This window comes from Natator depressus, chromosome 28, assembly GCF_965152275.1.
Source record: "Natator depressus isolate rNatDep1 chromosome 28, rNatDep2.hap1, whole genome shotgun sequence".
Taxonomy (NCBI): Eukaryota; Metazoa; Chordata; order Testudines; family Cheloniidae; genus Natator; species Natator depressus.
The window spans coordinates 13,595,959-13,618,211 of record NC_134261.1 but is presented as its reverse complement, the minus strand read 5'-3'; the positions used below and the strand labels follow the sequence as shown (position 1 = coordinate 13,618,211).

At 50.5% G+C, this 22,253-nt stretch overlaps 1 protein-coding gene and 2 non-coding genes across 3 annotated transcripts in view; 1 reads left to right on the top strand and 2 right to left on the bottom strand.

The window, feature by feature from the left end:
- The first annotated feature begins 9,455 nt into the window (after positions 1–9,455).
- Positions 9,456–9,527, top strand: TRNAG-UCC (transfer RNA glycine (anticodon UCC)). Its single transcript has one exon. It is a non-coding gene; the product is annotated as a tRNA-Gly (tRNA).
- Positions 9,528–13,671: 4,144 nt separating this feature from the next.
- The window catches only part of LOC141978932 (E3 ubiquitin-protein ligase TRIM11-like), a 56,672-nt gene continuing 48,090 nt past the window's right edge, over positions 13,672–22,253 (bottom strand). The window contains exon 6 of the mRNA XM_074941328.1: positions 13,672–14,322. The gene's annotated coding sequence lies outside the window, so the exon portion shown is untranslated. The remainder of the gene's footprint in view (positions 14,323–22,253) is intronic.
- Positions 21,432–21,513, bottom strand: TRNAS-GCU (transfer RNA serine (anticodon GCU)). The gene has a single exon. It is a non-coding gene; the product is annotated as a tRNA-Ser (tRNA).

Sequence of the window (22,253 nt, the reverse complement as noted above, 5' to 3'; positions counted from 1 at the left end):
GTGCCCTGCAGCAGACTGAGGCACGGGCAGTGAGCAGGGCCCATAACGCACAGGTCCCTTTTTTATATTTTGCACAATTCTGGTTCAGTGGGCCAATTCTTGTCTCCCATCCAGCAGGCCTGGGCTTAATTCACAGCCAATGCCGAGCTGAGTTTTCCGAGCAAAGGCTGAAGGAACGGGGTATGTTTAGTTTGCAAAAGAGGAGATTCAGGGAGGATATGATAGTGGTCTTTAAATACTTGAAAGGCTGCTATAAAAAAGATGGAGAAAAGTTGTTCTCTCTTGCCACCGAGGGCAGGACAAGTGGCAATGGGTTCAAACGACAGCATAGCAGATTTAGATTAAATGTCAGGAAAGACTTCCTAAGTGTAAGAACAGTAGGACAATGGAACTGACTGTCTAGTTCATGGAAGCTCCTTCATCAGCATGTTTTAAAAGGAGGCTGGAGAGCCATCAGTCTTGGATGGTTAAACCACAAAAAATCCTGCATCTTGGCTGGGGGTTAGACTAGATGACCCTTGCAGGCCCTGGTAACGCTGTGGTTCTATGCTTAGATGTAGAAATTACGGGATGAAACTTGAAATAAGGGCCAGTTTCCCCTCCTAACCTGTAAAGTCTTTATATCCAAACACAATGACTTTCTGAATGATCTGTCCTAGTTCAACCTTCAGATGTTGGGGTGGAGGTAGGACTCGCTGGGTCAAATTCCCTGGACTTTGTTATGCAGCTGGTCAGACCAGATGTCCATAGAGATCTCATCTGCCTCTAAAATCAAAATACAGTCTTAAATTAGTCCGCAGACACTAGTTTTCCCCTATCCTGATCCCCAGCAAGGGTAATCCAAGGAAGAGGGCTGTTTAGCAAGGATAGAAGAAGGATAGCCTTCACCCCATGGAGGAATCAGATTCCACATTGGTTAGGTGCCACACTGCCCTCATTTCTCCTAGCTTTTAAGATGGTTGAGCAGCACGTGGTAGTGTATCTAAATTAGAGACTTCCTGTGCAGAAGTGGGTTTGAATTCTATTTCTGACAAGCAGTGGCTGAGTTTGTCTTGAATTTGTCCCCCTCCCCCCCCAAAATATTCCCTATTAATTTTAACATAGTCAAATCTTTAATGAAGTGTGATATTCTCCTCCTCATTCCCAGAGTTTTTTTCACCCTAAAGGTTCCTGTCCTCACAGCTCACTGAGAGGGATTGATTTTGGGAAGGGGTTTTCACTTTGAAGTTTCCAGAACAAGACATTTCCAAGTCATGCCCAGGAGCACACAGTCTCAGATCTGTGTGAATGTAGAGAGAAAATAGGAACCATTCACCCACAAACTGCCCACCCACACACTCTGCTCCATGCTGGGAGAAAAGATCCCACAGAGCAGATTGAGTGCAGGGGGTTCAGTTTGACATGCAGGTAATTTAGTTGACTCTAATTGGGCTCCTCAGACTGTGGTCACTCTGCAAGTGGAGAAGCTGCTGACGAGCAATGTTTAGCAGGTGCAGCAAGGAGAGCAGGTTCGCTATTCAAATTCTGCAGTTTACAATTTTTCAAAACTGGGAATAACCAACATAACATTTCTAATGGGAAGGTGGATGCAGAGCAGTAAAACTGGCGATGCCCAGACCTCCTATGAGGGTGGAGTGGAAATTAATAATGTGAGGATCACTTGGGAAATTAGCCGTTACTGACAAGATTTATCTCTGTTCTAATTTCAAGTTTATAGTATTATTTAGAGGAATCAGTAATTATTTTTTCTATATTAATTAAACCCTAAACTTTATTTAATCAAACCGTAACAATTAAGGCCCCCCAGTTTTTTCCTCTCTTGTAGCAAGAATGAATTAGTTTTATTCCATCCCTGACATTCCATGGAATGACAGCAGCAGCATGAAGAAAGAGCCGAGCCAATATCTCACTGTCGGGTATGCAGGTGGCCACGTCCCCTCTGTCTGAGCACTGCCATTGCAGGAGTGAAGGTTTCAATAGAATTCAATATCCGGGCTCAGACAAGAGACACAGGGAGGTTTTGCTGTTCATGGATCTGTGCAAAGGAAATTATTCCTCTGTGTGAAATTGAGGTGGGAAACGAAACACCCACATGGTGGTGCAATGCCCTAAGGAATGTGGGTGAAGGACTGAGGCTGAGAACTGAATTAACTCCACTCACCTGGGTTTGAAAGAACATGTTTTTATTTCGAGAAGGGGAATATGGCATTCATTCAGACCTGGGGAGGGGGTGTGAACGGTGTTATGGCTTCTTTAGCTCTTTTTAAAACCTGAACATGATTCCCCGAAAGGGCGAGAGGCAAAGCCCAGAGCTGCCTTTAGTCCCAGGCTGGGGTCTCCTGGGTGGTGGGAAAGGTCCCGCTGGAGACGTCCCTTGTCTTAGATCAAAGAGGGATGTTGGATGGAATTTATCACACAACCCTCCCTGCTCCCCAGAGCCCCACAGGGAGAATCTAGAGAGGGGGGAGTCATTTCTCACCTGCATTCCCAGAACAGCTGCTCAGACTCCTCCCTGCCTACTCAGTCCCTGGACTCATGCTGAGCTCATGGGGTCCTTCTGCTCCAAAGGCTCCAGAGTCCTGGGGTCCATAGAAACCCTAACCCAAACTCCAAGTGGCCTACCCATAGGAACCCTAACCCTAGGGCAGGGAGCCCAACCCATAGCACAACCTGCAATGCCCGGCGGGAGCCTGGAAGGGAAGGAAAGAACAGAGAGGAAAGAAACAGAGAGAACACACCCCTTCTCTCTGCCCTTCCTCTCCCTTCAAGAAATGTTAGAAATGGGGAAACTCCCCACCATGAACAGCAGAGAAAACAGAGAGATAGTCATCACCTGCTGTACAGGGACTGCCTTTGTTCATGAAATCCCTGTGAGAGAAAATAGTCACAAGAGCTGGAGTTGTGGGCTACTGTGTTTTCTTTTCCAGATGTTCAATAATTTGCAACACTGAGACCTGGCTCAGGGCTGAGCAGCAGGAAGATCTGAGTCAGGGGGGTAGGATGGGGGGGTTTATCACTTGATTAAAATTAAACTGCAAAATACTCTCCCTTCACTCCAGCAAAAGACTCCACTTTAGCCATTAACCCCCCTCCATGTGCTATATGCCTACATGGTGGGGAGGGAGGGAATACGAGTTGGGGTCAGTTTGCGCTTCTCTTCATGTTCCTTTTATGTTACAAGAATAATGGAATTAACCAGCGGGGGAGTGAAGGGACTGAAAGACAACTAAAAGAGAAAACAATGTTGTGACGGTGGGCCAGAAAGGGATAAGCAACTTGCAGGCTAATTGACGCAGATTCAACCTTTAGAGACATATCAGCAGTTAATGATTGTGGTTTTTTGTCTTAGAGTTCCTGTCTATGCTGTATTCTGTTAATTCAGAGATCAAAAGAAGATCTTAACATTTAAATGTACTAATGTCACTGTCTTAATTTCTCTTTTAAGTTTGTGGTAAACCACCTGCAAATGGCAGAGATAGTCAATTGCCTTATGTTAATCCATGTAGCTAATTACCTATGATGTTTAGGAAATAGGTCTACTTCAAAACCCTATTGTTCACTCAAGGACCGGTGCTGTCAAGAAGCGGCCAAAAATCTCTATACTCTTGGGACCTGATCCTTTCATCTCAGATCTGCTTAAGCTTTATTCAGGGGAAGTTTGAATCATAAGACTGAGGTCTCCAGCCTCATCTGGATTGCCCTGATATTGAATATTTGGACATTGGACTATAACCTGAAGAACTGATTCTGGAAAGGACTCTTTGAAATTCTGAAGCTGACCAGCTCTACTGTGAAACTGACCTAAGGACTCTATTTCTGTCTGTCTGTATAATGATCTTTCAGCGAATACACTCTTTTCTTTTTGTAATAAATCTTAGTTTAGTTATTAAGAATTGGCTGTAAGTGTATATTTGGGTAAGATCTGAAATATTCATTAACCTGGTGGGTAATGTGTCCGATCCTTTGGGATTGGTAGAACTTTTTATATGATGAACAAGATTTTCAGTCGTCCTCACTTAGCTGTCTGGGAGAAAGCCCAAGGCTGGGTTGCTTTAAGGGAACTGTGTTTTGGCTTCTGGGTAACCAGTAAGACATTATGGAAGTTGTTTTGTTCGTGTCTTGGTAAATCTGAGTATCAGAATAACCACCAGCTTTGGGGATTGTCTGCCCCATTCTTTGCAGTTTGCTCCAATTGAGCCACCTCAGCGTAGCCCTCCTGAGACCCTGGTCGCAAAAGTATTAATACAATGAAATGAGGCCTAAGGGGGGAAGGCGGGGGAGAGAAGCAAAGCACATCGAGGTCCTACCACCGTTTGAACGCACATTGTTGGATTCAGAGTCCGGAGCACTGATCATTCCACCACGGAGCCAGCATCTAGCCTCACCTCTGCATACATGAGGTGAGCTGCACTGAGAAAGACAGTATCATGTTTAAATTATTATTTCTCTTCACCTCTCACTATCTACTCCCACACCCCAGGTGTCTTTCCTCCTTGCCTCTGCCTTTCCACCTCTCAAAGGACTTCTCTATACCAGATACATTTCCCCTGCTGTATTTACCCCAGTAGGGCTCCCCATGGAGACACTCTTTCCTGGAGAAGAATGGCCTGTTTTCTGTTTAGATTATATTGCTTTGGGAGGGGATTAAATGATCAAAAATCCCCTCTTAGTCTGGAATAAGGAATTCCATGTGAACAGCGAGACCAGCAGCCCCAGCTCTCTCTCTCTCTCTCTCTCTCTCTCTCTTTTTCCTGGTGAAAGTTTCTTTGACCTCAGTGTGGCCTGGTCAGGGGAAGTCCTTGACGCTCACATCTTTAAGAAAACAGAACTCTTCAGAAAGCCATGAGCTGTGACTATACCACTCGGTGGATTACCACTGTCGAAGTTGAAATGCCAGTAGCGATCCTGAGTGAGCCAGCCTACCCCTTGCTCCCACGGCTCAGGAAGCCATAAACCGGCCACCTCGACAGCACCAAGGAACACTTCCACTGCTGGCTCAGCAGGTGCAGAATGACAGCTGAATGTGAATTTGGTCATTCGAAGGGGCACTGGCGTTGCTGACTCACAAGATTGGACCTCAGTGAGAAAAGTATCCCAGCGGCTATAGCTGCCTGCCGTGTCCTGCATAACATCTCCGAAGCAAAGGAGGAAAAGTCTCCATGGGGTGGAGGACAGAAATGGAGTGGCAGTTTGCTGAATCTGAGCAGCCAGATACAAGTGCTCCAGGCAGAGCTGTACAGCTCAGGGAGGCTTTGCAAGACCATTTTAATAGTGAGCCAAAGTAGTGTGTGTTGTTGTCGTGTGCTTTACCCGGCACTGCTCTTTTGCAGCCCGGTATGAATCATGTGGTGATTGCTTTATATGTGGCAATATGACATTGATAGCCAAATAGCCGCATTAACATCAAGTTGTGTGAAACTGAGCGATAACCGACAATTGGTCGCTTACAAACTCCTGATCACCAGCCAGCATATGTTGCGAAGTAATAAAGATGAATTATGTTCAAAATAATAGAATTTTATTCTGTAACAAAATGAGTTCAAAAAACCTGTGGGATTTTAAAACGAATACATTAAAAACATAATAAATTAAGAGAACAGAACTTATGAAGGGGAAGGAACATTCATGTCTATTTCATCTACACATACACCACCTGTGGCTTTCACAGGTCAGCCTATGTGAAGCTGTGATTCTCTTTAATGTCCATGTGGAAAGTTGAGGTCCTGATCCTGAGTTTGAATGGGCTGCAAAGGGAGGTGAGCTATGAACCTGCAGATCCACCAGGGTCTTCAGAATCTGTGTTAGAGGCCTGAGAAGCCCCATTATGTCCTGGTGCAGCTCCCTCTCCTTTTCCTGCACCTGGCTCCTCTCCACTCTATCCTTTTGCAGGCTGGCTATGATGTTCACCCTGTGTGCACTGTCTCATGGAGCACTGACTTGCAGGATCTCCTGGAACGTCATCCCAAGTCCTCTTTTTTCTCCTCCTTCTCTGGCTCAGGCGTTGCATGGGTGTGGAGGGGGGAGACCCCAAAGGCTGCAATGGCAGCAACTGCAGATAAAACACGCAGAGGTTTCATTGTCGGTGTATTCACTGCAGAAAGCAAAATTTCAGAGGCTGAACTTACTCCCCTTTCTCCCCTGAATTTTTAAGCACTACATTCTCTCTTCTGCTTGGGGTTGCTTGTACAGGGTGCCAGTCACAGCACCAGCCATGGTGAGTATAGCCCTCCCGGGGTTGGAGAAACGAGGAGGGGGAATAGCCTGGTTGCATGATTCTGCAACTGGCTGGAATGCACTGGAGTCAGAAATAGCTCCTGGCTCACTGTGAAGCTGGTTGCCTGTCCCCCTTTCTCCTTCTCCTCCTTGCTGTCCATGCTGCTGGTTCTGCGTCTCGCCGTGTGTGTGTGTGTGTGTAGGAGGGGTTTTCTGGTCTACGTGACCCCTGGGCTGTGGAAATCACAATGGTGCCCAGAGTGGTCAGTGTGGGACACTGTTGGACAAGTGCTGGAGGACAATATCGCTCAACCTAAGTAATGCAGTGTTTACACTAACACTGGATTAAGCTAAGTACATTGGCCTTGGGTCTATGCTGCTCGGGGAGGTAGTGTTATTAAGTCTGCGTAATGGGACGCTGATGTCAGTGGGAGTCTGATGGGGTGCCCTCACCCCGCCCTGGACAGGAAGGGGTTAACTCCTCATTGTGGGCTGAGGAAGCCACGCCCCCACGCCCCCACTGGGCATGCACCAAGTGCAGTACAAGCAGAAAAGGGAGCAGCCCAGCTCAGTCTGGGCTGACCACCAGTGAGGAAGGATGTCTGCTGCTGGTGCCTGTCTCTCTCGGAGCAGCAGGAGCCCCACGAAAGCCAGCGGTGCTGAGACCCCGGCAGATGCCTGGATACCTGCGAACACCTCAGGGACTTCGGAGCCACCGGCACCAGTCCAGGCAGTGGAACCTGGGAACCCCGAAGTCACCCAGACCGAAGAGACAGGAGCCAGGGTAGGAAGTAGCCCAAGGGAGGGACTACCCATAGTCCCAAGCATAGTCGGTGTCTTGCACTTGGATGCCCGCTGACTCGGTGGTGAACTCACTCGGGGCCACCAGGGCCCTGGGCTGGGACCCCCTACACTGGCCACCCCACCCCGGGGTGGTGGCCCCCCCCTTCAGGCCACTAGGCCTTGCTGCCCATCAAATCAGAGTAGCCTTATCCACTCTGGCTGCTTGGCCTTGCTGCCCTGCAGAGAAGGGTGTCCCCATTGACTTGGTCCATGGGGCCCTATTGCTCTGTGGATCAGGGCAATTCTATAGACTCTGGCCACTAGGCCTTAACCCATAACACTTGACATAACCCTGCAGTGTAGGTCAGGGGAGAGTGTGCGTGTGTGGGGAGAACCTTCAGCAAAAGGGGGAAAAGCGTCTTCCCAAGACTGGCATTTCTGCTCCTTCTGCGGAGTCCCCGGGGCAGGAGACACCTCAGGAAAGTTTCCTTTTCAAGGCATCAATAATAAAATTGGTGAAAGTTCAGAATCAACATGGCCTGACATCAGAATTCCAATGCCCTAACCCGGAGCGAACGCGAATGGTCTGGCATATTGAATGCAATGCCCCATGCCAGGCTGCAGCTGATTTGCAACAGCATTTCACGAGGAGAAGACGACCAGCTAATTGTATGATTATTTACTAGCTTGGGGTTCCAATTCCATTTCCTATTCAGTTCACACAAGTGTCTGATTTCCCAGCTCATTCAAACGTACCGACCTGCGGCTGGAGCTCCCCTCCGCCCCTTGTCACCAGCCAGGGCTGGAATGTTTCACATGGACACTGTCGGGAAGAGACAGGGGGGTAGGTGCCGACTCCACCAGCAGCCACGCTCCCCTCCCTCCCCTCCCACCCCCAGCACTGCAGGACCCACTGGACCCTCCTGGAAGTGTCCTTCCAGTTTGACAGTGAACCATTGCTAGTTGCTCTTTGAGTGCAGCCTTTCAAGCCGTTGTGCACCCTCCCTGCTGTCATTTCATCTAGACCACATTTTCCAACTTTGCTTATGGACCATCAGGTGGGACTGCAAAAACCCTCCCCAAAATCAAGATATATCACGTCTACTGCTTCCTGCCTGCCCACTAGGCTGGTAACCTTGTCAAGGGAGGAAATTAGGTTGGTTTGGCATGATTTCTTCTTGACAAATCTTTGCTAGCTTTAATTTATAACCCTACAAGTCTCAATGGATAGTTTAACCATTTCTTCCATTCTCTTTGCCAGTGTCAATGATTAGCTTGACGGGTCTTTAATTCCCACGGTCCTCTTAGTATCTGTCACTCTTTAAAAAAGGGAACAATGTTTCCCATTCTCCAGTCCTTTGAGACTTACCTGTGCTCTACCATGAGTTCTCGAAGATAACCACTCATGGGTCCAAGATTGCTTCCGCTGGTTCCTTATGTACCTGAAGCATGCAGTGCCCCCAGCGGGGCAGAGGCTGGGGCAGGGAAGCAGCCTGGGTTGGGCTGGGAAGAGGATGGTAGTTCTGGTGCTCAGAGAACAGGCCACAAAAAAGCCAATTCCACCCACTGTGAAAAATCAGCATGGAGCTAAGGGCAGAGCAGGGGTTTCTGCTTTCACTCCTGCTGGGGCATGCAGGGAACCCCGGGGCAATCCTCAAAGAGCATCTGGAACTGAATTGGGGAAACCGGCCTTTCATAACAGGCAGCTCAAGTGTAGATGAACTGTTTTTTGTTTTGTTTTGTTTGTTTACAATTTCTTCTAACACTAAATAATCCTTCAATCCCAGTGTCACAATCCATGAAATTGCTTCAGCCTTGTAGTTTGCCCAGGGCGAAACTGAACATCGCTTCACATACAAGTGAGTGGAGATCAGTCACTTTTCAAGAGTGACTGTGTACAGAAGACAAGTGTTGTGTTTCATTCCTTGTGTCCTGGCGCCATCGTGTGGCCATCTCCTTTCCCCACCTTTCTGTAACAAGTTTTGGGAGTTGGCAGGGAAACTTTATTTCGCCAGGAAAGATGCAGGAACAGGGGCTGCCTGCATGTACCAAACACCCATAGAATGAGGCGTCCGTCCTTGTGAAACAATCATCTCCCTCCTTCGGTTCAGTGGCCGCTACTGTTCGTTCTCCCCAAGATTGGCAGCCGCATGATCAAACCCCTCTGTGCCGAGCAGGAAGGAACACAAAGATTTGCTCTTAAAAGGAGCAGCCACCTTCCTTCTTGAGTCAGATAAATTAATCTTCATTTCCCATGTCTTAGGGGAGGAGTGGAGCTGGGTCCAACTCCTGCTGGGATATAGCTCCCCTCTCCCCCTTGTTCAGTCAGTGGGGGACCCCGTCTCTGCCCAGACCTGAGATGCTGCCCCCCACTCAACCCCACCCTCCTCATTCGCTCTGTGGCTGTGTCACTGCTTTGCTTGCACAGTTGACACCTTTGTGACACACTCTTTTGAAGTGCATTGGTGGTATAGTGGTGAGCATAGCTGCCTTCCAAGCAGTTGACCTGGGTTCGATTCCCAGCCAATGCAGTACTGCATTTTGTCCCCCTTGTTTGAAATTGGCTTCATTTCAGTCACACTGTGTTATAACCACATTATTTTACATTATTCCTTCCTTGTAGGAATTTGCTACTGGTAGCAGTTACTCCTACGTAAGGGACAACCAGTGGGGCCACGGGCCGATCGAGAAGCTAAAGGAGCACTCAAGGACGACAAGGCCATTGCGGAGAAACTAAGTGAATTCTTTGCATTGGTCTTCACGGCTGAGGATGTGAGGGAGAGTCCCAAACCTGAGCCATTCGTTTTGGGTGACAGATCTGAGGAACTGTCCCAGACTGAGGTATCTTTAGAGATTTTGGAACAAATTGATAAATTAAACAGCAATAAGCCACCAGGACCAGCCGTGAAATTGCAGAACTACTAACGGTAGTCTGTAACCTATCATTTAAACCCGCTTCTGCACCAGATGACTGGAGGAGAGCTAATGTGACGCCCATTTTTAAGAAGGGCTCCAGAGGTGACCCCGGCCATGACAAGCCTGTAAGCCTGACTTCCGGGCCGGGCAAACTGTCTGAAACTCTCATAAAGAACAATATGGCCAGACACAGAGATGAACAGAATTTGTTGGGAACCGTCAGCGTGGCTTTAGGAAGGGGAAATCAGCCTCACCAGGCGGCTGGAATTCTCTGGGGAGGGGGGGTCGACAAGCTGGGGACCGAGGGGACCCAGGGGACTCAGATTTTCAGAAACCCTTGGACAAGGTCCCTCCCCAAAGGCTCTTACGCAAACTAAGCTGCCCGGGGGTTGCCTCCCTGACCACCCCGGGTCCCAGCAGCCCCCGGCCCGTGTCCCGCCCCCCAGGGCGCAGCGCCCGGGGCAGGTGCAGGGTCCGGGGCGCCCCAGAGTGGCCCAGACTCCCGGGGCGGCTCTTACCAGAGCCCAGCTCCCAGCTTCTGGCCGGGGGGCGGGGCCACAGGGAAAGGGGTGGAGCAGGGGGCGGGGCCCTGGGGAAAGGGGCGGAGCATGGGGCGGGGCCACAGGGAAAAACAGAGGGCGGGGCTAGGGACGGAGCAGGCTTTGGCAGAGGGGAGGAGCAGGGGGCGGGGCCCTGAGGAAAGGGGTGGAGCAGGGGGCAGGGCACGGGGAAAGGGGAGGAGGAGGGGCGGGGCCATGGGGAAAGGGGTGGAGCGGGGGGCCAGGGAAGGAGCGGGGGGCGGGGCCTTGGTGGAGGGGAGGAGCAGGGGGCGGGGCCAGGGAAGGAGCAGGGGGCGGGGCCAGGGAAGGAGTGGGGGGCGGGGCCTTGGCGGAGGGGAGGGGCGGGGGGCGGGGCCCTGGGGACAGGGGTGGAGCAGGGGGCGGAGCGGAGGGGCCGTTGCTCCGGGGGTTCGCGGCCTCAGCAGCGTCACTAGGGGGAGGGGCCGAACCCGCCCCTCCCCGGCCGCCCCGCGCCAGCCGTCGCTGAGCGCTGCGCATGCGCCGCGCCCGCCGCGAGCCGGCGGAGACTCCATCTCCCAGCAGGCCCGGCGCGCCACAGTTTCCGGGCATGCGCAGCTGGCGCCGGGGTGGGGGGGGCCGTTTCCCCGCCTCTCGTCCTGCGTCAGTGGAGAGAGCCGGGCCCGGGGACCCCCCCGCGGAGCCTGACCCGCCCCTGCCCCCCCGCGGACCCTCCCTTCCCCTCCCCCCCGGTACCGCGTATGGCAGTCCCCGCCCCCATTCACAGCGCCGCGTTCCGCCCTCGACCGTTACATCCGTTAACGGCCCCGCCCCCCCCCATTATATCCGTTAACGGCCGCGCCCGCGTGTCTCCGGCAGCGGGGGCCTCCCGCGCGCTGTCTGCGGCCCCGCGGTCTGGGGCTGGCGGCGCCCCGTGGTGCGGGCTTGAGTCCCCCGCCCCTTGGCAGAGCCGCGGCCTTACGAGAGACGTAACGCGCCATCCGACCGCCGCAGCTGGGAGGCTGGTTGTCGTGTCGGTGGAGCGCGTCCTCACGCGCAGCGCCCGCAGGGAGCGGCGCAGCCCGCCCCAGGGGCGGCGGCGGGGGGGGGGGGGGCTTGCGATGCCGCACAGAAACAAACATCGTCTGTGCTTCCCAGGGGGTGCACCCGCTGACCTGAGCCGTAGCTCCCGAAAGCTCACGCGCAAATAAATTGGTTCGTCGCGAAGGTGCCACAAGTCCGCCTTTTCTTCATGGGACCAAAACATTCTCACGGGGTGACTGGGAACATGGCTTCAACATCCCATGATGCAGTTTGCTCCCGCCCCTGATTTCATCTGCAGCCCACGGTATTTTGCGCCTTTTTTTCCCAAAAGGCTGGCATAGCCTTGGGTAGGCCATCTCCAGAGAAGCATGGACTCCACTCACCTGTGCACTATTGTGGTGAGCGTTGCAAACACCACACGTGCTGTATCCTGCAGGATGTTTCCAGAGCTGTGAGAGGAACTGCCGCGAAGGACATGACAATGTCCTTCAAGCAGCACCGCTGGAAACCATGGAACGAAACAATTCCCAGTTGCTGTCGGCAGTTGCCCAGCAGCGGAACATGGCCTATTGCTGTTCCGGTCCCGAGAAACAAGCACTGACGGGTGGGATCACGTCATTATGCAGGTATGGGATTACGAGCAGTGACTGCAGGACTTTCGTATGCTCAAGGCCACTTTCCAGGAACTCTGTGTGGAGCTCTCCCCGGCTCTGAAGTGCATGAAAATGAGACCTGCTCTGATAATGGAGAAGCGAGTGGCGATTGCTGTGTGGAAGCTTGCAACTCCAGACTGCTGCTAATCACTGGGGAATCAGTTTGGAGTGGGTAAATCCACCATGGAGGTTGCTGCGATCCAAGTAGGCAGGGCCATTAATCGCCTTCTGCTAGGAGGAATAGTGACTCTGGGCAATGTGCAAGACATACTGAATTGCTTTGCCGCAATGGGGTTCCCTAACTGTGGTGGGGCGATAGATGGCCTGCATATCCCTCTCTTGGCACCAGAACACGTTGCCACAAAGTACGTAAACAGAAAGGGAAACTTTTCTATGGTGTTGCAAGAGCTGGTGGATCACCGGAGGCATTTTATTGACATAAACATGGGATGGTCTGGGATGATGTATGACGCGCACATCTGTAAGAACAAAGATCTGTTCAGAAAGCTGCGAGCAGGGACTTTCTTTCCATACTGCAAACGCACCCTTGGGGACATTGAAATTGCCTGTTTTCCACCATTCACAGATGATTTGCTACATACGTCAAAGAGAGATCAATACAGTGATATCACAATATTTACAGATCATTTAAATGTTAAGTTGTCCTTTCGATCTCTGAATTAGCAGAATACAGCATAGACAGGAACTCTAACCTTTAAGAATATAAATGTAAACACACAAAAACAAATATTATCTACCAATACGTCCCTAAAGGTTGAATTTGGGTCATTTATCCTGCAGGATGCTTAACTCTTTCCAGTCATGTGTCACACCACCTCTTTGCATTTCTGTTTTAAGATTTATAAGGGTTGGTTTTCTGTTGTATTAATCTGATGATTTGGCAAATTGATGAGTTGATTCCAATGCAATTAATTCATTGATGGACTGATTTGACCTCAACTTTCTACTTGTATGGTTTAACCCTTATTTAGTTGAGTTGGGTTTGTAGTAGATTAGCCTGCGATGTGTATTCTTGATTTGATTAGTTCTTTTTAATAAAGTGTATAAATGAGATATTGAGTCATATTTCTTTTAATAAGCAATATGGGCTGGAACCATAGAGATTCTGGTTGGAGCCAGTCCACCTCATAACTTCATCATTTCCCTCCAAATTGACCCTTTGGTTTTCACAGGGTGCCACCTCTCTCAGCTCCAGCTACATCAGGGGGAGGCGGGGGCTCAGAGCTTCACAAGGGAAAATAAATCCCCCCTACCCAGGCTTTTGGGAGTGTGTATGAGAGATGTGTGGCTAAGTAGGGAGAAGTCACTGAAATGGAGGTGTTTGGGTTCTTGCTCTGCAGTCACTGTTCTGGTGAGGCCCAGTCTGGGCCCCTGTCTGGTTTGCCCAGGAGCAGTGTTCCCTCTAATTGTTTACATCCATGTGCGGAATTAATTTTGTTATGTGCCCCAATATGGAAGTGGTGTGTGGCAGGGGTGGGGCCAAGGGGTTCAGAGTGTGGGATGGGGCTCAGGGCTAGGGTAGAGGGTTGGGGTATGAGGGTGGTGTTATGCTTATAAGGAGCACACGCAATCTTTTTCAAGGGGATTAGTCAATACACCGCATTTATTGAGAGGACAGTTTAAGCATTAAAATCAGCATATGGTTCCATTTATACACACACAACAAAAGGTTCTGCAGCTGGATCTTATAGTTACCAGTCCATAGCATTTCTCCGTCAGTTCCATTGGCCAGCTGAAATTGCACACGAGGGAGGGGAGGAGCTGGAGCTGGATCTCTGTCAGACGTGTCTGAAGCTCTGATGTTGATGAGGAACAAACCCAAAGTCCTAGGGCAAATACATCCTCCTTTTATAGTAGTAAGTTCCCATACAAGTCTATAGACCTTGCTGTGTCACACCAGAGCTGTTAATCATAAGATAGCCAAGGTTGCTCCCAATCAGCATTATTTTGGGTTGCTACTGGGAGTATCCGCAGGTGTTTCTTATCTCGTCCCTCTGGCTCCACTTTTTATCTTGTCCTTGGGGTGTATGCCTTTGCTTTAGGGTCATCAATCTGCCATGCGGGTGATTCTGACAATAAGGTTAGTGCCTCTCGACTTCTCCACTCCCCTCTCGACCATCTGGCCCATCAGTGCTGGCACCTCTTGTCTCTTCTCTGTTAGCATGCCAGACATTCTTCACTCACACACACAACAGTAAATAATTTCAGAAGCAAGAATTGCAGCCATAACATATCTATCCTTCTAAAAACAATCATTAACATGTAAAGCAAAGAATAAAACCCAAACAATTTCTTCTTACTAATTCAAAGCTAACAAATTAAGAAAAATGGAGCACAGTTTACTCGAGACAATTTCTCCCCATTACGCTTTTGGCCTACAGTGTGAGGGCCCTGGCTGGGGATGTGGGCTCTGGGGTGGGCCCGGGGATGAGGGCTTTGGGGGTGCAGGCTACCCCAGGGCTGCGGCAGGAAGAGAGGACCCCCCCCCAGTCCTCTCTCGCTGTAGCAGCCTGGGGCTGGGGGAGAGCACCTCTCCCCACACATGGCAGCTCTGGGGCTGGGGGAGAAGCGCCTCTCCCCGGTTGTGGCTGCTCCGGGGCTGGGGCCAGGTGTGATGGTCCTCTCCCCAGCCACGGCAGCTTAGAGGGAACTTAGCCCAGGAGTTGTGCCAGGTCAGGCCAAGCTGAGGCTGGGGGGTCTGGTTTGAAGGGTTGTAAATGGAGGTGAAAAGCTTGCACGTCTCAGACATTGTGGGGCTGGCAGAGTAAATGTATGGGTGTTAACAGAGAGACAAGGTGAACCAACTTGATATTACCTTGCCCATCTTGTCTCTCTAATATCCTGAGACCACCACAGCTACACCGCCACTGTGTGTGTAAATGACATCCTGGGGCATTGCTGAAAATAAGCAAACTGAACAGTGCAGTTCCTAGGTTTCAGAAGTCGGAGTTTTGCTGACGTTAAGATTCTGCAAAAGGGTGACATCCCACCAGCCAATCTTAAGTTTGTGTTAATGAAGGTCCTCCCACCCCAGTTTTATTAATACTAGGAGGAGAGGCCATGGCTTCCCTCTAGATATTAACCAGGTCTTCTTCAAGTGCCTGCTCATGTTGATTCCATGCTAGGCATGTGCATGCCATGTGCACAGAGATTTTTCCCTTAGTAGTGTCCATAGGGTCAGCCCTAGCACCCCCTGGAGCCTCATACATATACACCAATATATGGGGTGCCGCTGGCCCCGCGCCCCCCCTCAGTACCTTCTTATCACCTGTGATGGTTGCTGGGATGTCTTCTTGCTCTTGCAAGGGTTTCCCAGACTAATGGTTTGGACTCTGTTTTGTTATAGATAGTTGTAATTAGTGCATTTAGTTCCCAGTTTAGCGTATAGAGTGTAAATAGCTGTCCGGAGCTTAGAGGGATGTCATCCCAAGGACTGGGCCTGCCTTGGGATCCAGGTTTTAAACCGTGCTTCTCCTATGCCAGTGAGCGACCCACATTCGGCCTGTCTGAAATGCCTTGGGGAGGCTGAAGTTAAGGAGAAGTGGAAGATCTGCAGAGGCTTTAAACCAAGGACTCAGAAAGAGAGAGACATTTGCGTGAAGGCTCTACTGATGGAGGCAGTCCTCGGAGCCGTCCCACTCCGAATCAGCATCGAGCACTTCGGCCGCAGTGCATAGCGTGTCTCTGACATCCTGTTCTTCCCATCATCGTTTTACATCCCCGGTGCCGAGGAAGAGGCACAAGATGTTGGCGCTGGAAAAGGGTGCTCTTTGGTGCCAGAGCAGGACACACGGGGAGTATCTGACCTGGTGAAATCCATGCCTAGCCACTCGTCCTCCTCGGAGCCATGGTTGGCCTCCAGCGTCTGCGACAAGGACACTGAGCCTAATCCAGGACCCACCTCCGACTCCCAGGAGCGGTTATGGTGTCTTGCATCTGATGGCCCCCTTGACTCTGGAAGTCTTCTAGGCTGAAAAGGACCTGATGTCCCTCCCGATATCACCCACTCCCCAAGGGGCCAGACTGGCCATGGCTACTGGGGACAGAAGTGTGCAAAGAATGGAGAGATGCGCCCGAGCGTGGTGTGGGAGCAGTTTTAATGCAGAAAGGACCTGATCAAGAATTCCACCCTGTAGTGTTTCTCAGCAAAAAACTGTCTGAGAGGGAAAGCAACTGGTCAGTTGGTGAAAAAGAATGTTACACCATTGTCTACGCTCTGGAAAAGCTACGCCCCTATGTTTGGGGACGGCGTTTCCACCTGCAAACCGACCATGCTGCACTGAAGTGGCTTCACACCGTCAAAAAAAATAACAAAAAACTTCTTCGGTGGAGTTTAGCTCTCCAAGATTTTGATTTCGACATCCAACACATCTCAGGAGCTTCTAACAAAGTGGCTGATGCACTCTCCCGTGAAAGTTTCCCAGAATCAACTGGTTAAAATCGTCCTTGAGATGTGGAAAATATTGTTAGTCTTTATGTACTTGGTAGTATATTTAGAGAGGCATGTGTCTTATTAACTCTGTTTTTCCTAGAGCTCCAGGAAGAAATCCCAGCCAGTGTTTCACCCTAGCTGAGATTTGGGGGGCGTGTCATAAATATAAAGGGAAGGGTAAACCCCTTTAAAATCCCTCCTGGCCAGAGGAAAACTCCTCTCACCTGTAAAGGGTTAAGAAGCTAAAGGTAACCTCGCTGGCACCTGACCAAAATGACCAATGAGGAGACAAGATATTTTCAAAAGCTGGGAGGAGGGAGAGAAACAAAGGGTCTCCGTCTGTCTATATGCTGTTTTTGCCGGGGATAGACCAGGAATGGAGTCTTAGAACTTTTAGTAAGTAATCTAGCTAGGTATGTGTTAGATTATGATTTCTTTAAATGGCTGAGAAAAGAATTGTGCTGAATAGAATAACTATATCTGTCTGTGTATCTTTTTTGTAACTTAAGGTTTTGCCTAGAGGGATTCTCTATGTTTTGAATCTAATTACCCTGTAAGGTATCTACCATCCTGATTTTACAGAGGGGATTTCTTTACTTCTATTTACTCCTATTTCTATTAAAAGTCTTCTTGTAAGAAAACTGAATGCTTTTTCATTGTTCTCAGATCCAAGGGTTTGGGTCTGTGGTCACCGATGCAAATTGGTGAGGCTTTTTATCCCACATTTCCCAGAAAAGGGGGGGGGGTGCAAGTGTTGGGAGGATTGTTCATTGTTCTTAAGATCCAAGGGTCTGGGACTGTAGTTACCTAGGCAAATTGGTGAGGCTTTTTACCAAACCTTGTCCAGGAAGTGGGGTGCAAGGTTTTGGGAAGTATTCGGGGGGAAAGATGTTTCCAAACAGCTCTTCCTCAGTAACCAGTATTTGTTTGGTGGTGGTAGCAGCCAATCCAAGGACAAAGGGTGGAATATTTTGTACCTTGGGGAAGTTTTGACCTAAGCTGGTAAAGATAAGCTTAGGAGGTTTTCATGCAGGTCCCCACATCTGTACCCTAGCGTTCAGAGTGGGGGAGGAACCGCCAGACTGGCACCTTTCCAGGATAAACGCTGCATGGCCCAGCTGCATTGGTCCCTGATCTGGCATTGGTCACCAAGCCCCCAGGTCGGTCTGGAGGCAGAGATGGGCACAGCTCCCCCATGGTATGCAGGTGAGGAGTCTGAGGTGGAATTCTTTGTGCTACAGAAAAGGTATCAGTACCTGATGCATGCACCAGACTTCGGCACTGGTGTTGCAGCCTCTCCTTGGCCACTGGGTTACTGGCCTGTGCATTGGCAGTATTGGAACCTATGGGGGTTTCCCCATGCACCAGGGGCCCCTTCCCAGCGATCGTACTCGGTCGTGTCCGAGATGTGGTCCATGGCCCTACCCCGCCCGGCCCCGGATACTGATTACGGCACTGACCCCAGCATCGAGGGTGCCGAAATGGGCCAGATGGAGGCGGGTCAGACTGAGGAGGAAGTACCAGTCCCTCCAATGGTGCTGGCTTCCTCAGCATCGTCGTCCCCAGATGAGGTCGTGGCAGGTCACTCGAACCCACTCCCACCAGAGAATTTCAGGGTTCATCAGCAGCTCCTGCAGTGGGTTGCCAGGAACCTGGGGCTGCAGGTGGAGGAACTAAAGGAGTCCACCCGCAGCCTAATCAGTAGCATGGCTCCCTCCAGAGTGCTCCTCCTGGTTAATGAGGCTGTGCTGGGGCCACTGAAGGCCCTTTGGCAGACCCCCTCCCCCTCCCGGGTCAAGGGTGGTGTTGGTGGCCAATGAGAGGGATAGGCAGGGACAGCCCAGCGCCACCCCGAAAAATAAGGAGGCCAAGAGACTGGATTCGCTCCGGAGGAAAGTTTATTCTATGGGCAGCCTCCAACTCTGTATCTCGAACCAGCAGGCCTTGCTCGGGAGGTCTGACTTTAATTTGTGCAACTTGGTCCAATTCAGAGACTCCCTGCTGCAGGAATGGAGGCAGGAGTTCTCTGGAGGAGGGCAAGACAGTGGCTAAGGCCTCCCTCCCGGCAGCTCTCAGCAGCCAGCACACCTCCAGACTCCAGGAATCATTTTAGATCACCTCAGCCTCAAAGGTTTTTGGGGGGCCCAGAGGCAGGGAAGGGCTATAAGCATCACCAACCCCTGTTTTCTACCTCAGCCTGTCAGTCGAGCTCGAGTAGATACCCTGGACGGTCCAGATGGGCCTTTTGAGGATGTGCCAGACTTTATCCAGGATCCTTCCCTCCTTTTGTTTTTGGACCACCTGTTTTCTTTACACACTGCGTGGTCCCACATAACATTGGACCTCTGGGTACGCAGCACTGTGACTGTCGGGGTACACTTGCAGTTTTTGTTCCACCCCCCCACAACCCCATCCCTCTTCAGGGACCCTTCTCATGAGCAACTTCTTGTCCAGGGGGTGGAAGCCCTTCTGCGTGTGGAGGCAGTGGAGGAGGTCCCTCAGGATTTGAGAGGGAAGGGGTTTTGCTCCTGATATTTCCTAATCCCGAAAGCCAAAGGGGGACTGCGGCCCATCCTGGACCTGCGTCACCTCAACGAATATTTCAGAGAATGCAACCATGGGGGTCCTGGTCTTACTTAAAAGCCTAAATTTGGCTAGGACCTCTCTCCTATCCCTGCGTATGTCATTGGTACCTATATGTACCATGACAACTGGCTTCCCCCCAGAACTTTGTTTCACGGGATTTTTCAATGGCCCTTGTTTGCTGTTGGCCCTGTCATCTCTGTGTGAAAGGCCGGATCCCGCAATGCTCTCCAGTGCTCTGCGAACTGTCATTAAGACATCCTGAATGGCAGTGCAGTTAATTGTGAAGTTCCTAACTCATGCCGGACGTGCTGTCTGCTGTGGATAGGAGCAACGTTAGATTACTTTTGGCATTCCTGGAAGAGCTGCACATGGTGGACCATGGCTTCTGGGCTAGTGAAACAAGCACTGAGTGGTGGGATCGTATCGTCATGCAGGTCTGGGATGAAGAGTATTGGCTACAGAACTTTTGGATGAGGAAATCCACCTTCCTGGAACTGTGTGCGGAGCTTGCCCCAGCACTGAGGCGCAAGGACAGCCAAATGAGAGCTGTCCTCTCTGTGGAGCAGTGTGGAAGCTGGTGACTCCAGATGTCTGCCGGGCGGTTGCGAATCAGTTTGGAGTCGGGAAGTGAACTGTTGGGGCTGGGTTAACGCAAGTGTGCAGGGCCATTAATCGCATCCTGCTAGGAAGGGTAGACCCAGTTCCATAAACAAATGTATCATCGTGCCAGTGACTTGGTGAGCCTCCCGGAGAGATCGGGCTCTGAGGGGACAATCGTCCAGGTATGGGTAAATCATTGTCCCTTGAGAGTGTAAATGAGCAGCTACCCCTGAGAGAACCTTGGAAAATACTCTCAGGGCTGCTGCTAGCCCGAAGGTGAGCACTCTGTATTGGTAGTGGTCTGGTCCCAGAGTGAATCCGAGAAATTGTCTGTGAGCCGGTAGGGTTGAGATGTGAAAATTGGCATCCCGGAGGTCGAAGGCTGAAAACCAGCCTCCCTGTTCCAATGCTGGAATGATCAGCCATAAGGTGACCATCTTGAACTTTTGAGCCTTAACAAACTTGAGAGCTCTGAGATCTAGCATGGGTCTCCAACTTGTTTGTATCAGGGTGTAAAGATGTATCTCAGAGGGATTGTCTCTGTCTGGCCGAGGGAGGAACAGAAAGTCCCGCCGTTCGCTGAGCTGGTCCATTGTTATGGGTATATATGTCTTAGTGGTCTGGTAGAGTCTGTGGGATCCTAGTACCGTGCTTTGTTGACAATAAACCTGGCTGGGTGCCTTCATTCCTTAACGGATTTTGTGGTCATTGGGCGGTTAGCTCAAGGTTTGCTGTGCCAGCTGTCTGGGCATGGCTGGGGTGGCACAGAGGGAAAACACATACACCCAGAACCCCCCTATTCCCAGTGCCCCTCAGTCCCAACCCACAGCCCCCTCCTCTGTACACTGCCCCTCAATCCCGACCCACAGCCCCCACGTCGTCCCCCCCCAGCAGCAGGTGATTCTGATTCCTTCGGGGAGCTTTTCTTGCTAGGTTTTTGTGTGTGAATCGCCTTGTGGATTTTACAGCATGTTGGAAATTTCCATATTAAATAGGAAGCTCTGCTCACCTTCCCCCCCCCCACACACACACCTTCTCTTTTCTCTCCATAACTGGAGCTGAAGCATTTCATTTCTTAATTCCCGAGGGGTGAGATGTATGTGTATAATACAGATATTTTCAACATCATATTTCCCCCTTTGGGCTTAGAAATTGAAAACTGATTTTTTTTTTTTTTGCCAACCAAAACCTGAACTAATTCAGAAACCAGAAGAGAAGAACAATGATACATTCAAATCAAAGGGCCAGAACAGAACAGCAGAGAATTTTCCATTTGGGGGATTTTGTTTTCCCAGGCAAACAAACCTCTCCAAGGGGAAATGCAGAGACAAACGTTTCACTTGCCTGCTTTAGAATAGTTTGGCCGAGACACTCTGGCTGTGTTTCACTGTCATGGGCTCACTGTGGACTGGGGCATTTTAATAATTTTAGGGGAAGTCCCAGGATGTTTGGGGGAAGTTCTGAGTATGTTACCTTTTGAGATAAAAAGTAGACTCCCGACCTCTTTTAGAAATCTTGTGTTTCAATTGGTTTTATTTCAAGCAGGGATCCAGCAGGCCAGTCTGACACCTTGGGAAGATTTTTGTTTGCAAGAAGCAACATGGTCTGTCCTTGTACCAAATAGGAGATGGTGTTTGGACGGGAAGGGAGAAGAATAAATGCATCTAAGGAGGATGGGATTCAAACCCATGCATGCAGAGCACAATGGATTAGCAGTTCATCACCTTAACCACTCGGCCACCTCATCTGAGCTGCTCAGTAGCAAACAGAAACTCCAGGGGAGGTAGGGACAATAAGGAGTTTTTAAATCTGTTAGTGGAAGCAGGATCTGAATGAGCTCCCCTCTCCCATCCAGTGAGGAGCTGGGGGAAAGACATCAGGAACAAACCATGTTTGCACAGACCCGCAGCTACGCAGCACGGTGGAGCTGCTTTGCCAAAAGGGCCAGTTTTGTCTGGCGCTGGGTTACAAATCACTGAGATGTTGTTATCCTTATTGCATGAGTAAAGGGCGGCAGAGATTCCTTACCCTGCCCTGATGGAGGGGCTAGGGGGGTGAGGTTCTCTCTTTTACTGGACTGCAGACAACTGATTGAGGGGGTCGCCCTAACTGAGCCTGACTCGCTGAACAGGGGGAGAGGGATGCTAAATGCCAGGGAAAAGGTGGGGGGATGGCAGGTGTTTCTGTTTGCTGAGGTGGCTTGTGCCTGAAGATATGCTCTGACCTTTCCCTGTTCAGGGTTTGAAGGCAAAGCTAATTACCCTCCAGAGAGAGTTGTTGTTTCTGTTCAGTGATTAGCAGAGCGGAATTACTGATACGCGCCTCTCGGGGTTCTGTCCCAGACCTGGCGTCAGGACAGGGGTGCGAGGAAAGCCCAGGCAGCAGCTGTACTGGCAGCGAGGTTCCCGGCTGCCCAGTGCAATCGCGAAGAGCTGAAATCACTGAACACCTGGGTTAAGCAGGGGAACCTCAGAGCACGGCAGGTCT